The following is a 15,606-nucleotide window of genomic DNA, read 5'->3' as shown; positions in this document are numbered from 1 at the left end:
AATACGAAGCTTCGAGAACTTCAAACAAATTGAAATGACAAAACAGCCTACACTATACATCTACATTCGTGAGAATATAAACACACAAACTATATTTGTTCGATTTAAATCATACAAAGGTGAGCACTGCGCAACGTAAGCATTGATCCGCCTAAGAAACAGAGACTCTACTACTAGGACAACAACGTAAGCTGTGATTGTTTAGTTTGCGGTCAATTTATTTGTGATATACCAATCGAGGATCAGTGTATCGTACAATCAGTGAATGACAGGTTGCTCTCACAAGTGACACCGGGGTATCTCGAACAATCCGAACATACACAAGATACAGTGATTTATTCGACACCGTTTACTTGATGACTTGAAATTGGCTCGTAAGTTTTGCTCCGAGTGACGATTCAATGCACATTTTTGAAGCTCCGAGTCAAGTAAAGTCATTTTTCCAAAGTGACTCGAGTCAAGTCAAGTCATACGGCAAAGTTGACTCGAGTCATCCCAACAGTGCTTAATGTACCCCGACGCAGAAGGGGTTGGCCTTGAAATGAATGAGTCTCACAGACCCGATCTCGCCCGTTGCACATGTCTAGTCCCTTCACTAGTTCATCCCAACGGTCATCGACCATGTTTACCAGTCGGACAAATCTTATGATAAAGCCATATCTTCTGCGTGTCTCGCTCATTGGCTACAGTACCAAACACCGTGACCTCGGGTTTGTAAAAACAATATCGCAGGATTTTCGCAATAAATTCAACAAGCATTAACAGATAGATCTGGCACCGTGTTGACCCAAAATTATACCCTTTTCGGTTCATACCCTAGTACCCTAGTAATCCCTTGAAGGGATACAAATTTGTATTACAATAACCTTGCTAATGCGAGTCTTTATTGATGGTATTTACTACTATACTCGTGTCTCGCACTAATCGAACAGTTATTATGACACTAATCGAACAGTTATTACGGAAGATTATTTAGCAAAATTAAGCGGGAAGTCAATTCGACGTCATTTTTGACCTGTCGCAGGCTCGGACGGGCTGATATACTGTATTTCTGCCACTACACCAGCTTCCAAACCCGGCTTTCAGCCATGTAACAATTATAATGAGAAAATATTAATCAACTACGGCTTATGAGAGCTACGATTAGTGGTGAGTCATAAGTTGAATAAGTTTTCACGATTTCGTCGCAACAACGAAAGTTATACTGCCCTTGATTTTGCTATTAGTTTTATTTGAATTATTTCAGGTCAGAAAAATCAATAATTATTATCATCTGTGATTTTCATTCGAACCCACCCACACAAGTGCGAACCCAAAGTCACTCAACTATGACAAGTCGTCCGACCGTATTTTCATGGAGCGAGAAATGTTGCACAACTGAAGCCTGGTCTCGTAAGCTCAACATTGATCTCAACGCCTGTGTATGTGGAATTGGTTGGTTTTTGCGGCGCAAACATGGCTGGTTGTGCTGCTATCAATTGCAACTCTAGTACGAGGAAAAGGAAGGCAGTGAAAGGTTCGGAGGCAGGATTTAATCATCGATTTGTTTGTTTTTTCAATCGCTTCATTCTATATGATAGGTCAGGAAAACGTAGCATGTAGTACTGGTAGTAGTAGCACAAGAAAGAAGCGGAAAGTAAGTAGTGTAAATAGCCGCTGGTGATTCGTAAAATACCGGAAACCAGAATGTTGTATTTCGGAAGTCAGAAACGGTGTATTTTGAGCTAGCTAGTGGTCGAAAATCGGCCTACGGAGCTTCGAAAAAGCGTCATTGTGCGCTTCCCGCGATCGATTTTGAAAACAGGTGTTTTAATGCGAAGTGACCTCCATATTCTGCGGAGACAAATGACTATGGTATCCTGTCGACTGAATCACTACGCGAATTGCTTCCCGTGGAACAGGCTGGTCTAGAAGCAATCCGTGAGCGTAAAACAGGTGTTTTAATGCGTAGTGACCTACATTCCACGCGACAAATGTACGAAGCAAAATACAACCGCTCAGGGCAAAACTGACTCACTGTGTTAGGTATATCACGAATCACGGGTGTATACATTGAATGTGTTTATTATCCACCTGTAATCAAGCTCTTTACAAAAACGCGAACAATTTTATCATTCTCATATTTTTTATCACCGAAATAATTCAGATACTGCTCAGTTGAAAAACCTTGAGCTCTTTTAATCAAATATGAAATACAATGATCAGCACACATATCAGATTTTTTACTTTGAAGCTGTTGCCTGGTAACGGTGAAGTCCTCTGGACCTAGAAACTCGACTATCTGAGGTTTTAGGGGTGGGAAACCAACTGAATCATGAAAATGAGTAGAGTTATCGCTATATACACACACCCAATGAGAACCTGGTAACGTTGATTCGTCGTAATTGATGACAACAGCAAATTTCTGGTATTTTGGTTTTTTCGGTAGCTGATCCACAGCATAAGTCCCTATGAATAGATTTTTCGTGTCAGGATGATTGAAGAGAATATTATTAATCTCATCCGTGTTCATATTTCCACGACCTGTCTTTTCTGGTTCAGTTGTAAGAGGTGTTGGTACTCTTTTAAGCACAGCAATGTCACAGACGTTGGTAGTGGTCGGGAGGTTGTCAAAACCAGGTGTACGGTTCCGGTTTTGTGTAGTTGGTAACACCCTAAGCTATTATCTGGGGTCAAATCAAACACGAACAGAGTATAACCATTCATATAGTCGGTAGGTGATATATTTAAAAATGCCTCACCTTCCCACCTCCCTGTCTCAGAAAAGAGCATCATATAACCTTCTAAACCCCCTGATTTTTCGAAATTGAAATGAAATTCTCTACCTCGTAATTGATTACCACAAACAGCCAATGACATATTCTGAATATCATAATGTTTAAAGTTGAATGGGTTTTTGTTTCTAGCCCCGTTAAACGCTGTGGTTTCAACCAAGGTAATTACAATTTTTTTCGGCAAAGTCCCGCTAACTAACTCGCGGTCAAGCTTCGTCAGTCCCCCTGCGAATGTATGAGTTGACATTTGAAGACGAGACCACGGATATTTAGCATTCGATTTCTGTAATATCGACTTGTGAGCTAAGCTGACACTCTCTGCAATTTTCATTTGTTTGACATATAGTTCCATATCCGTGATTACAATTTTCACGTCTTCGGTGGTTCCAATAAGGCAGAATTTGTCGTCGTTACATGTGAATCGTAATTTCATATCGACATTATCCAGCATACATCTTGATTGCTCGAAAAGTCCCATTCGAATTTTACCAATCAACTCCAATGCTTTACTACTTTGCGTAAGACCTTTTCGCGTTACGTACCCTGTGTTTCCAGCGCCTATAGTATCCATAAATTTTGCGGTGTCTTTGTGGAAGCCCTGGCCACGAATAAAACTGTTAGATCCAGCGGGTGTGTCATTCAACAGTCGATAGATATACGCTTTGTATGCGTGGCAATTGTCTGAATTGGTGATTACTTCATTTCCGATAGTTACATCAATTTGTTTGAAAAGAGAATCTAATATATTGTTGACAAATGCTACTTCCGCGGCATCTGCTAAATCTGTTCCATCGTGTTTAGTAAGCTTTAGGCATAATCGTAAGAATGAGTTTTGCAGGTCGATGTATCTGTCTGTTTTAGGTAATGAAATTTCCATTACATTTCCCAGACTGTGTGGTTTAACGATGACATATTGTGAATTCTCTATCGAGGTTTGGGTATGAGGAACACTAAATATATTTAATCCGTTATTATGACATTCATGGGAATCTTCATGCATCATCATGTTAATCGAAGATGTCCTTCTCTTTGCGGCGTCGCTTCTTAGAAATGTTTGATTTAGTATTTTTCTTTCTTTTTATACCATTATTGGGTTTCAAAATTCGATCAATAACGCGAGACCCAGCTTGCTTACTTCTTTTGAGGGCACTGGACTTGATGGAGTGTCCGTTCAAAAGATCTCTGGCTATCTCACCACCGGTACGTAACAATTGTCCGCCAGCGTATTTCACAACAGGGGTCACGGGGGAAGCGAGTGGCGCAGTTGGTTAAGCGCCAGCGCCACGACACCAATGGTAGTGATTCGAATCCCGGTTCGGACCAACTTCTATGTGTCGGAGGTTTCTCTGGGCTCCTCATCGCCGACCTCACTGCGGTTGCAGTGCATTGAAAAGCCCAGACAGAAAGTGAGCCGTGCTACAAGTCGGCAGCAGAGACCACGATGGGGACGCATGGGAGCGAGAGAGCCTGGCGATTGACCGAGAGAAGAGTATGAAAGTCGTCCCCAAGATTACGAAAAAAGCAAAAAACTGATGCAATTATAAACATTCGTGTCGTGGTGCACATAGCCTGAAAAAGGCGATAAGCGCCACTGTGTTGTGCAATTAATAATAATAATAATAATAACAGGGGTCACGAAACGACCAAGAGTGTTAAACAAGCTACCAATACCAGACCCTGTTTGGTGGCCACCAGCGAAATATCCAAATCCATCCCCTGTTTGATTATAATGGTTGTATACCGAGTGATGGTCACAGGTGTACGCAACTTTCATAATTGCTTCCTAATGTTAAATGTGACTTGCAATGATTGGTTGTCTATATTTATAGGGTCACCAAATTCATTTCTCAATGAAATACAAACGGAGTGTATAACATCTTGCGATATCGGAAAATAATATGGATTCGTCGATATCCAATTTTGTGACATAGTGTTATTTTGTAACGGGATGACGCGGAGTAAATTAGCAAATGTGTCCCCGACCAATCGTGGATTGATAATATTACAATAGACAAACAAATATCGTCCTGGTATAGGTTTGGTCAATGTCATATTCATCTCCATAAGCGCTATCTTACGGTATCTCGTAGAGATTTCGTTAACAGTGGACAGCCAGTGTTGGAAACCTATACCATTCCTAGAATTGGTCAGCGTTAAAATCATCGTAAATGAAGTGTCAACGTAGTGTGTATACCCTGGATCAACTGACCGAATTGGTCTCTAATGGAGATTTTTATATTCTGGATGTGAGTTGTTGATACTGGAAAATATATCGGTTTCTCATAAATGATCTCTTCGCGGTAACGTGGAGTGGTTTTGATTTGAATAACGCGCAGTAGTTGACTCATATAATCACCCACGTGACGATGCTTGACTGAGTCGCAATAAACAAAAAGATATCTTATCTCAGTGGGCACCGGTTTACACCTGATTAATGTGGAATTACATAACCGTGATGTTAGGTCGCGTGTGACATTGAAATATTTTTCTAGAATACTGTCGGGGTGGATTGTAATATGTATCGGGGTTAGAATTCGGAATAGTTCTCCACTGATTTTCTCTATGTTATAAACAGTATTATATGGAAATCTTTCAGATAAAATCCTATGCATCAACTGCTTCGGGGTAGCATAATTTCCAATGGGGGTAAGGTATGTATCTAGTAATTGTTGTGAATTACGATAGTCCCAAAATTTTTCATCACACTCAATTATAATTTGATTGTTTAACTCAACATTAAAGCTTATGTCCATAAGTGAGATTTCGTTGCAAATGATAGTCTTGGTAAGGTCGACTGAGAATCCCGCATGATCTCCAGAAATTGTGACGTATGTCATATCGAGTCCACAGCTTTTCGGCGGAATAAAAGACTGACAGTGACAGGTCCTTTTTGAAATTTAATTGGATTGCCAAATTTATCATGTAAATATATTCTTATTCGGCGAAATTTGTTTTTCGCCAACTGAAAATAGTATGGTTTATGAAAGACACTAGTTTGATTCTGATTTGGATCACATGTCACTGTGATGACTCGTAAGAGTGGTTGTAACTGATTACCATGGGGTCGTGGTTGAATCAAATCAGAATATACATAAATTTGATCGATGGGATCTAATTTCACAGCAGGGGAAAATATGAATTCTATCGGCATAGTGGAATGCGGGGCATATACGCGCTTAAAAGCTAATTTACTCAACACGGGACCAATAGGTGACAATCCGTAAGTCTCTATTGATTTCTCGGTGTTAAGGTCTTTCGGTCTTGTAACCATACTCCCGATGCTATTATTTGTCGATATACTTCGCGTGTGTCTAACTCTGTGCGATGGTAAATATCGAAAAGCGATTCTAAACTCGTCATATCCTTGAATGATGAATATTTCACCCATGTAGTATTTTTCAAAAGATTCTAGCATTTCCGCGACATTGTGATAAGATCCTTCTGGAATATAATATTGCTTGACGCCTGAATTTTCATCACCAAATCTGAACCCCATAGTATTTCTTGCCACTTCAATCCGGGGTTGAAAATTATTTTCAAAACTTATTTCAGAAAGACCGACAAGGTGTTGTGGCATTTCTAGTTCACTGTAGAGTTCTGTTTCAAAATTCGATGGAGTATTTTCAAAAATTGACATACTAGCATTGGATGGTAAGGTTAACAGCATTTTATTGTATTTTCAGCGCACACGATGAGGAGACGGTTGTGGGAGTAAATATCCTAGACAGCTCGATAACAGCGTTAAATATATTTCGCGATCGGGTTTCACAGAAATTTGATATAACGAAAAAATGATTATTCCGACTAGCATAAAAATTTGTACGACAAATACACACTGATTTTTTATTTCAAGTTTGAATTCAGTAACGCGGCTTGACGTGGACTGGGAATCCATATTTTCAATATAAAAACATTACTCAAGGGTTTATACAGTAATCCGAAACCCACGAATTAAATTTTTCGGGGTATCCAGACCATTTGACCAGATACTCGGTTTTCCCGGCTTTCTTACGTGTAGACAGAATCTTTTCGACGTTAAAAATGTCATTATCAATAATCACAGGTTGAATTTCCTCGCGTTGAAAGCGGCCAGATATAATTTCGTTTGCATAATCTTTCAGTTGATAACTGACCGGGTCCCCAGAAAAACATTTCGAAATGAAAAATATTTCTTCGCTCCAACCAGCCAATGCTGATTTTACGAATCGTTGTCGTGTTTTTGAAATCCGCACAGGGGTACCAACGGATAGTGTTGGTTGCTTTGGTGTGATATCGCCGTATAATCGATGAAAGACATCTTCTTGATTTGAAAAATTAACATCAACCGGAGCGCGGCCTAAACTGGTATGGTAAGTTGAGTTAAATTCTAGGCATATTTCCGATAAAACATTGACGTAATTTAACGTTTCATTATGTGTAAAGTACCGAAATAGTATCTGCTTCACACTTCTGATGGCACGCTCGGCAATCGAGGCCTTCAATTCGCTATGTGTGAAAAAGTGTTTTACACCGTTCTGTTTTAAAAAACTCTGGAAGGAGCGGTTTGTAAACTCAGTTCCCTGGTCGCTCTGAATGATGTGGGGTTTAATTTGGGTAAAGATTTCTTTGAAACATCGAATAACACCCTTTCCAGATTTATCTCGAAGCGGGAAAAGATATAGAAATTTACTGAATATGTCTACGACTAATAAGATGTATTTGAAACCATCATTTTCCGTTGCTAGGTTTTCCATATGCATGAGGTCAGCTTGATATTGGACACCTAAACCTGATGTAATTACTTTTGGACGTTGAAACTTTTGTCGGACAGGAAAATGTCTGGTATAGGTCTCGTGTCGCATGAGAAAGTCTTTTACCGCGGCTCTATTGCGCCCCCTGCCGAACACATACGCTCCACGATAGCTACCAGGTCGATCCGGAGCGAAATATTCAGTAAACGTTCCATTTGAATCGCGCCGGTGTCTTGATAGACCGCCCCCTTTTCGTTGTGACATGGGGCGAAGGGATTTTAGTTCTGGGTCTAGAAGGTGACTGGTTCGGTACGGGGATCTTTGAAGATTCAGGTTTGATTTTTATCATCTGGCGTAACGCATCCAATTCAGCATTAGAAAACAGGTTAGGTTGATCTGCTACATCGATTTTCATCGGTTGATTCAGAACATCGTGTCTGTTCTGGAACCGATTCAACGCGTCGTTATATAACGCTAATTTTTGATCCCGCGGAATATTCATTTGTAATATTTCATATATACGTTTATCGATGTCTGAATTCAGTTTTTGAATGTCGACATGGTTGAGTGGATTCGGCGTGACGTAAATTTTCTTAAAATGTGTCATTTCTTAAATAAATTCCCTAGTAATCCTGTAACCATTGGAAGTATACTTGATATTAGAGACATGAACATCCCCCCATTTTGAGTAACAAGAGTCCTTTTACGGCGCAATGAAACGTCTTTGTTGGTAAGCTTCCTCAAGATGTTCCTATTGCAACACAAGCGTTTCTTCTGAGACGGTGACAGTGGTATATTTCCGTGTAATAAATTTTTCGCACACTCACAAATACAGCGTATTAGACCTTCACTAGCCCCAGATAAAATCTCTTTGCGTATCGCGGGTTTAGCTTGATGCAAGAATGCTAATGTTGGCAAATGGTCTCTTGTTCTGCGCGGAATCGGAGTCATTTTGAAACCAGAACATCGTACACCCGGTTTTTATACCGGTTGAGTGTAAATAGTCAATGTTTCACCTGGAAATATATTGGTCATGACCCGTCTATCATCGGGGCACTCTTGTGTGAGATCGAGGCACAAATACGAATGAGGTCTCTTGACAGCGTCTCTATAACATTCTGTTAGAAACTTGGACTTTGGGTACATCTGACGCCCCAAGACAGATATTTGGTTCTGATCTCTGGGATTTTTAAACAGGCAGACATACATAGCTGATAGACTGAGGTCGCGAGCGCCTTTGCCCTGATGATGAAAGTTTTGTGTGCAGAATATTATTGACTTTCGGTTATGATGCGATATACGTATAAAATATTCTACCAATTTTTCTGTCTGAGTCATAAAATCGTCTACTATTATCAATACATCCTCATTACTTGATTTAAGATCTTCCAAAATCTGATCTTCCAAAATCTCCAGTCCATTGTAAAATTCAACCTGGGGCATGGTTTCAAAAATACTCTGATAATTATTATAACAGTACACGATTCTAGAAATATTAGGTTTGATCATTGAGGCTGCATTCTTGATCAGTTTAGTGATGAAAGTAGTTTTACCACTACGAGATGGTCCGGATAGGATGAATGAGAAAGGATGCTTGAATTCCATGTTGCTGTTTATTCAAACTCGAAAAACGAATGTATTTATATATCGAATTTATATATATATCACGAGTCCGCGGACTGGGAGAATCCACTGTTGTATTCATCTTCAAGTGGAATGTATAGTCCCAGCAAAGTTCGATTCAGCAGTTTGCCGCGTGTGACAAAGTCCTCATCACTGGTTTGTAATTTCGTCAAGGGTAGTTGCAAGGTCACAAAGGCTTTTTGAAGATCGTCGAGCAGTTGTTCCCAGTCTAGATATGAAACGATATTAGAGTTGTATCGGAAAGTTATTTGTGTAAATGTCTAGCATGAGAACACAAAATCATACATGCTATCTCACCATGGGAGCATTGTTCTAAATCCTCGCGTTGTCTTGAAACGCATCGATTGTAGAATTCATTCGATATATCATGTCTCAAATACATGTCGACGACTTGAATGCGATCGTGATAACGGCACAGTGTCTTGTCATGTAGTTGATCCAGTTTGGAATGTTGTAGTATAGATTTTAAGTAGTTAGTAGCCATCTGTAAAACAAAACACAAATACATTAACCATCCGAGCACAAAACTGGTCTTTAACTCGGTTAGATATTACATTTGAACACCTAAAATTGATAAGCATTATCACTAAACAGTAAAATATCACAAATTGGGATCGGCACAGTTATAGTTATCGGGGAAGCCATCATTTCTCAACTCAGAAGGTTGTGTTCCAGCATCACTGCTTTCCGAGTCTGAATGAGATCGTTTTTTAGAGTTGGCGGCACGATGCTGGTCGAGAAAGAGCTGCAAGGAACGCCCACGCATACAATTCTTGAAGTTGGCTCTTTTTTCCTCCCTATCGAAAAGTGGAATCCAAGTCCTGGTTTTACCCAAAACGACATAATTCGTCAGCTTGGCTCGATTGAAAATGTCTTGGTGATCACTCGGTAGCTTGCGGTCTGGGAATCGGAGTTGTAGTAGTGCTTCCATGCATATTTCACGAATAGAGTTCCATCTTTGCTCGAGCTGGTTCAGGCGCTCCCTGTAATGACGGTCGGATATCGTACCGGTGAGTGGCTCGTCCTGGGTCCCGACTATAGAGTGTTGTGTTAAATCCTGTTCCAAGCCAATGGTTTGCTTATGCAAAGTATCCAAATCTAACTCTATTAAAACAGATTTGATGAAAGAACTTGCACTATTCATCTGTGAAAAACAAGAAAAAACATGATCAGAAATATACAAAAGCAATTACACATTACAGATTCAAGGGAATAGTGGTGACGCCATCGTCCAGAACATGACGTTTGGCGTAAAAATAAGACAAGGTATCGCGATGCTGCTGGTACGTGTAAATACCGTTATTATGAACTCTGAACCCTCTATTATGACCTCCCATAGGTTTTTGAGATGTCAATACTTCAAGGAATGTTTCAAAATTTACTTGACCAGATTTCTGAAGACCTTTCGAGGCATACTTTTGTTTTGGACCATCACAAAAGTAATTTTTTGATTGGAGACCACAAAATGCAGTACCATCCTCATATTCGACCTTGAACAAACCGGGTTCCCGTAGAAAGTATGCATAAACATCTTTACAGCATTGCCTCGTTCGATCGAATGAGGTTGGGTTGGACAGGAACTCATTTCTATGTTGGTCACAAAAATAACGCGGGAACCATTTTTCGTAATTCAGATAAAATTCAGATCTTTTTTCTGGGATTAGCATATCATCGAAAGAAGCTGAATGCCCGACGTAGATCGAGTCAGTATCGCACATAGTTATGGTCCATTGCCTGTCGTCAAAGTACGTACAGAGACAGTCGTAAAAAAACGATAGTAATTGCTCCTTAGCGTATTGATAGACGAACCACCCGACATGGATGCAAGTATTCCATTTTATTTTTTTAGGCCTTTTGGTTACTTCGTATAAATTGGAGCTCAACTCTTCTACATTCACAAAAAACGGATCATTGACATTTCTCCGCAATTGACTTTTATCACAAAAACTGGTTCGTTTAAATTTGAGGGGGTTCATTATCCTCTTCCCATAAGCACAGTTGCCCGAGAGCTTATGAGTCAAGGCAATAATTTGCTTGTCCGGGTCCCGGTCACCTAGCCGTCTTGCGTCAGAGACAGTTTTTGCGAACCCTTCAAAACAAGTTAATTTTGTAAACTCAATTGCCTCGTATATACGTGAAACAATTAGACCATGTTCTATATACCATTTTATCAATGTCGATGACAAAAGAATTCTCTGGCCATAGTACGATGCAACCAACATACGTGTTGGTGTTGGTAATAGGTTGTGATCAATAGCAAATTGCTTCATGTGACCTTTCAAGTCGTTACATGAGACAAGGGTGTTTTTGAATATTGGACACAGTTCAGAAAAATATCTTTTCAAATGGGAAGGAGTGTAAATATCAACCAGTAAAGCCCCAAAGAACGTTCCATCTAACACCATTTCAATCAACTTATGAGCTGTTAGTGACTTGTTGCGAATCAATCGAGGTCGAACACTGTTTATAAATTGAGCGATTTCCGAGTTTTCACGTTTAGAGATATCCCAGTGACATTCCCACATCGTGATAACACGATGCCCTAGGCTTCTGTAATATGAATGTACACGTTCTGTTCGCTCTCGACGCACAGGGTCGTCATATGCAAAGCGACATTTACTGTGAGAATGGAAGAAACATCCTAGAAATGATAACACAACGCCTTGACCCGATGAGTCACGGTAGAATGCATCTGCAGGGTACCCCCTGGAACCTATCCTTACTTCTGACCCGTTGAAAGCATGGTGGACATGTACACCATGAACATGAGAATAGTACTGTATCCATTCATGCGCTTTATGACCAAAGGTAGGAGCAGTCTTAACCGGTTTAAATTTAGAACACTCGTTATCAAGGCTTTTCCAATGAATGGGATAGCCTGCAGGTGACGCAAGCGCGATTGATCGGAGGTACATCGAATTGCAGTCTAAACCTGTTATATACTGCGTTATTTTCGCGTCTTTACCATAGAAAAGTTGTTTTATGCGAGTTTCACATTTTTTTGATACCTATTAAAGATAATTGACGGGCCACCGACAAGATTTTCACGAAAAAGTAAAGCTAGATCTTTATGCTTTTCACTGAACAAGGTGAAGCACCTTGGAATGGAATTGAATATATACCTCGAAACAACACCCGGCAGCGAGACAGCTTCTTTAAATATATCCACATTAAATTGAGACTTGAAAGAGTCGAATTGCTTTTCTAACCCTTCAATGAAGTAGTGAGTGTCAATTGCATTGTACCATTTTAGATAGTCACGAAGCGATGTCATATTATGATCATTCCAAACCTTGAGGCAGTTTTCATAATCAGCTTTCGATATATTACAACGTTTTATCGAGCTATAAAATGACTGATGATTCGGGAGCATAGGGTAATCTAACAGTTCAATACTAGTCAGAAATTCATATGGAAAATGACCCTTTGCACCACTACATTTGAACGCTTTCAGATATTTTTCATAAGAAAAACCAGGTGCCAAGTAATTGACGATATCGAGGAAACGAAGCCTGTTCGTAGTTAGCGAGAGAAATGTGTTACCACGCTTCAAAACATTCAAGTTTTCATCAACGAAAAAACGCAGCAAGTATACCTTAAGACAGTTCAAGTCGTATCTGCCACCATTAAAAGATATAACTGGTATTTGCCTTAGATAGCACATGAATTCATCTTGTAAACGTTCCAATGGTAAAGGCTTGTCCGAGGGGTCTAATACTTTCATCTCTGTGATTTTAGATTCAAACAAATCCAGATATTGACGGTATTCAACTTGCAACAGACTGAAGGATCGACTCTGAATTGTATGAAAAATCTCTACCATCTCTTCACACAACTGAATTGGGTCACCATTAGAAACAATTACCTGTGGTTCCAAATACCCGTCTACATTTGATGATATACTAACGGAAATTGGAATATGCCTCCACTCGTAAGTCGTGTTGGCCGAGGGGTCGAAATCACATTGTTGAAACATACTCTCGATATCGAAGGCGATCCGATATTTGAAAAAACGTAAATGATTTGGGACAATTATGCCTTCAATCTCCATTCGTTCAAATACCGTCAAAGGTGGTCTATATATCCCGCCGGGAAATACCTCGATAGGTTCAGACACACAGTTGTGCCTGGTCAATTCATATTCAAGATCGAAAAATTTCCCACAAGATTCACAATGATAGCTTTCGAGGTATCTGTTGATCTTAGTTATCAAGCAAGCATGAGAATTTTCGAGGTGTATATAAACAGGAGTGCCTACATAAGTACTACGTCGGACAGCAATAGCTTTACCATCGGTCTTACGATAGACAGATATAGCTACATCAAACAATGTCTCGATGTCAGGTAACATCTCAAAAGTTACACCACCAACAACGTTTACACCATAAACATGGGTGTACTGTTGAGCCAATGAATTCGCATCACGATTGAGTGAGTGTCCAATGCAACGAAATACACACAGATTATCATCATACCGATTACGATTTTTATCGTAAAGTAGTGTCATGACACATTTCGATTTTGTAAGCCACAGAGGAAGATTAACATCAGCACACCCTATCAATAACCTATCGCTAGGGAATACGTAAAACTGTATATTTGTTAGACAAACAGGCTGTGATTTAGTATCTGGTCGGGCTTTACGCAATACATCAAATGCAGTTTCCAATCTAATGGATTCTACAAATTTTTCAAACTGTATCAATGATGAAATAGCCAATGGCATATCCAGAACACGATCGATATTTGACGATGCATGAAAATAACGATATCTTAGAGTCTCGGTGTGGCATAGAATACAGCCATATGAATAGTTGACTTTAAATCTACACGATTCAGAGAAGAATATCGCTTCGATGTCCTCGCGAACAGCCGAGAGTTGACGATTTATAATCCGAATATTGTACACCACTCGAGATCTGCCTATGTTTGCTACATACGATTTTATGGCTTGCCAGTTCTGTGTTAAAATTTCTTGACGTTCATCACCAATATCTGGTGGAAATTCATCTTCCTCACGGATACGGTGTCTTCTGCGACGGCTCATCTGTAACATTGAATTCGATTTCAATTTCACACTCTGTATTCTAATAATCAACGAGATAGTAATACTTACTTATATTTTTTCTCTTGAAATCTTGAGTTCTTTTTCACCTGGTAAGCAAAGAAACAACCTTCCTCAAAATTATGTTCACCAACTTAAGATAGTAAAAAACAGAGAACTCACCGATGCAATAAGTTCGATGATTGGGCTTGATTCTTCTTCTCTTTCTCTGTTTCGATGAAGCAAGAAAACATCGCGTTAACACAAACTTTAGTTTATTGAATAAGATCAGTGTATACTTACACGTGTATATTGGTAATATATTCACGAGCGCAGATTCGAGATCCTCTCGCTGCGACGGCCAGGTCGGAAAGACCGAGTTGACTGCGTCGAGATTAATCCAGTGCGAGCACCATCTAGTGTTTACGATTTTCCGATCGTTTGTAAGCCTATTATCTGTAATTTCATACACATCACATTAACATTCACATTCACACAATAAATGCATTGCACTGAATCACAAATCATATTTCAAGATGGTTCTAATTGTTAAGAGCTGGTTCAGGAATTGGTCGGTTGCATCGTTCAGTTGTTTTTGAATCCGATCAATATCACTGCGTTCAATAGCCGAAGCTAATAGCTTTTTTATTTCGAGAATGATTTTCTGCAGGGAAGGTTTCTTCCTTTCTGTAAGGGAATCAATTAAACCTAGAATCACGCCTAGGTGTGGTCTGATCACATCAAGAGTCTTGAGATGGTCTCGAATTTTGTTGGCGGTATACAGACACATTTTCTCCTCTTGTCGTCTCCCTCTCGATGTCTTCGGCCGATCTTCACCCTCGCCGAGTTTCACCTGGTTGAGAACCAAAGGTTTTTGTTTCGATTTAGAGATACATATCTTTTTACACGGAGGTGGACTGGTTTGTTGGGAGGTTGTGGGTACATCTCGCTTTCTAGAACTTGATGGTTTCTCGATTGGGATCTGTGGTTTCGGTAGGCCGGAAAATAACCTTCGAGAAGTCGTCGGTTTTTCAGATGGTAACATGGATCGAACTCTAGATTTTGGGAAAATCTTACGAGGAGTTGCCGGTTTCTCAACTGGTAACACGGCTGAAGTTGTCGGTTCATCTGGAAGGGGTAAGCTCGAAGCCGAGGTTGTCGGGTTGTCAACCGCGACTTGGTTCGAACCACGTGATTCCAACCATGCCTGTAGTGTGATGTCACGGTGAGGCGGTTGGTTTTCGACAGGGGTCGTGGAATCACACTCAACGACCTCTGTCGTTGGAGTAACGAGGTCTTCGGGTAGGAGGGCCTCCAAAATATCCGCATCTTCTTCAAATTGCAACTCAAAAGAATTAGGTTCATACCCGAGGGTATTAAATCTGTTCAACTGAGCCTGGGCCATGATTAACAC

The 15,606-nt window shown here is 40.0% G+C and overlaps 1 long non-coding RNA gene across 1 annotated transcript; it reads right to left on the bottom strand.

Annotated features, from left to right (window-relative positions):
• Positions 1–9,098: 9,098 nt before the first annotated feature.
• Positions 9,099–14,361, bottom strand: LOC145447634 (uncharacterized). The gene is made up of 3 exons (XR_013917669.1): positions 14,261–14,361; positions 9,446–14,190; positions 9,099–9,356 (listed from the first exon to the last, which is right to left on the bottom strand). It is a non-coding gene; the product is annotated as an uncharacterized LOC145447634 (long non-coding RNA).
• Positions 14,362–15,606: the final 1,245 nt, after the last annotated feature.

The sequence above is a fragment of the Botryllus schlosseri genome, chromosome 10 (genome assembly GCF_051294905.1).
Source record: "Botryllus schlosseri isolate E-star chromosome 10, Bs_hap1, whole genome shotgun sequence".
Taxonomy (NCBI): Eukaryota; Metazoa; Chordata; class Ascidiacea; order Stolidobranchia; family Styelidae; genus Botryllus; species Botryllus schlosseri.
The sequence above is the reverse complement of the archived record's forward strand: the minus strand, read 5'-3'. Positions and strand labels throughout refer to the sequence as shown.